Below are 2,500 nucleotides of genomic sequence, written 5' to 3'. Positions count from 1 at the left end.
TTTTATCTTAAATTATAATATCATTATACATAATAGAACTCAAAAGTTCCAACTTCCCGCAAATGTTTTTATGATGAACGGGCTAACATAAGTCTGTGCTTACAGTTTATATTATCATCATCATCTCCTCCTACAGCTATTGACGCAAAAGGGCCTCAGTTAGATTTCGCCAAGTCGTCTCTATCTTGAGCATTTAATTCAATACTTTTCCATTCATCATCTTCTACTTCACGCTTTATGATCCTCACCCACGTAGGCCTGGGTTTTCCAAGTATCTAGAGCCTTGTGGAGCCCATTTGAAAGATTGGTGAACTAATCTTTCTTGGGGAGTGCGAAGAGCATGCCCAAACCATCTCCTCTCACCATATATATGAAAGATCTGTATGAATATTGTTACTGTTCTTAGAAGATTTTATATTAATTGTTTATTACTTCTTTTGTAGTTTATCTATTTATTTGCTTATATCCTTTCCTCACTGAGGAGCCCTTGGGCTTATAGCAGCCTTTTCCAATTAGAATTGTAGCTCAGCTAATAATAATAAGAAGAGGGGAGATGAGTAAGAGGCCGGCAAAGGAAAAGTTTTTGGACAGCTTCCTGGAGGAGGTAAATGGGAATGTGACAACGACAATTTATTCAGGCAGCTACAGGCAGGACCAAGTGGAAGCAATTGACAGCCCACGTCGAGGATATGGCACCTCGATAGGTAGATAGATAGACATCTCTTGTAGTTTATTCATTTCCCTGCTTCCTTTCCTCTCTGGGATTTTTTTTCCTATTGGAGCCCTTGGACTTATAGCCTCCTCTTTAATCAACTAGGTTTATAGCCTAGCTAATAATAATAATAATAATAATAATAATAATAATAATAATAATAATAATAATAATAATAATAATAATAATAATAAAGTTGTTTTTTGATGTTTCATTTGAGAGTAGGCAGTTTTCTAAAAACAGAATTTCTTTTAGATTAGCAATCTAATAATAATAATAATAATAATAATAATAATAATAATAATAATAATAATAATAATAATAATAATAATATTTTTGTTTTTTTTTTTGAGGTTTTATTTCTAGAATCAAAATTAGAGTAACTAAAGAAAAATGGCCAACCATAGTTGGAAAGGCCAAATGCTATAAGCCGAATGGCTCCAACAGGAAAAAAAAATAGCCCAGCGAGGAAATGGAACAAGGAAATAAACTACAAATGAAGGAAAAATGAAAACGAAATATTTTGAAAACAATAACAACAATGAAATAGATCTTTTAATTGAAATATGAATAATAAATCCAATTCGATCTTTTAATCATATATAGTAGACGTATTGAAAGGAGAAAAAACGCTTATATTATGTATTTGGCCATAAGAATACAAAATACATCAACACTATTAATCTATTTTGAGATACATCTGTCTCCCACCGAGGACAGGTAATGTATTAAGAGATAAAAGGGAGAGAAGTATGTAGATATAAAATAGACAAATGATCTCGTCACGGATAAGAAAAATCTAACATCGGTTGTGCAATTGTTTTTGCAGACAGTTTTGCAAATGCAAAATGAAACATTTTAAATAAAAACTATTTTCTAACATTTGCAGTAGGTGTTTTGTAAAAAAGCTACTTATAATGAATTTCGTTGAAGCAGGGAGGGCACTGTGCAGACACAGTTTACCAAACGCTCTTTCATCTTCAAAAAATAGAAAGGAATATGGACGAGGGACTAGATTTTTTAGTCTCTGCAAAATTCTAAAATGTAATACCGAAATTGGAAAATATATATCATAAAAGATATAGTAGCACCTTCGGATTTGTTTTTAAACATTTACGAAATAAACGTAAAAATTGTAATAACAAATTCACAACAAAAACGGATTTTTTTTAAGTAGTCATATATAATTAAAACTGTGATTGCCAAAATGACCATGAATATTTAAAGTAACATCAAAATCATGTTAAGCAATCAAAAGATGAAAAATTTATCAAACGAAATATATACGAAATATATCAACTGGAACTCAGCCAACCTTAATCTGAACCAACTTGGCCTAACCTACGAAGCATTCGCCTATTATTATTATTATTATTATTATTATTATTATTATTATTATTATTATTATTATTATTATTATTATCAAAAGCTAAGCTACAACCCTAATTGGAAAAGTAAGATGCTCCAATAGGGAAAACTAGCTCATTGAGGAGAGGAAATAAGAAAATGAACAACTACATGAAAACTGATAAACTACCAAAATGAAATATACCTAGAACAGTAGCAGCATTAAATAAGATATTGCATAATTATACTTTAAAAACTTCAAAAAACAAGAGAAAGAGATATAAGATAGAACAGCATGCCCAAGTCTACCATGAAGCAAGAAAACTCTACCCCAAGACAGCGAAAGTCCATGGTACAGATTCTATGGCACTACCCAAGACTAGAGAACAATGGTTTGATTTTGGAGTGTCCTTGTCCTACAAGAGCTACTTACCATAGCTA

This window comes from Palaemon carinicauda, chromosome 32 (assembly GCF_036898095.1).
Source record: "Palaemon carinicauda isolate YSFRI2023 chromosome 32, ASM3689809v2, whole genome shotgun sequence".
Classification (NCBI taxonomy): domain Eukaryota; kingdom Metazoa; phylum Arthropoda; class Malacostraca; order Decapoda; family Palaemonidae; genus Palaemon; species Palaemon carinicauda.
The sequence above is the reverse complement of the archived record's forward strand: the minus strand, read 5'-3'. Positions refer to the sequence as shown.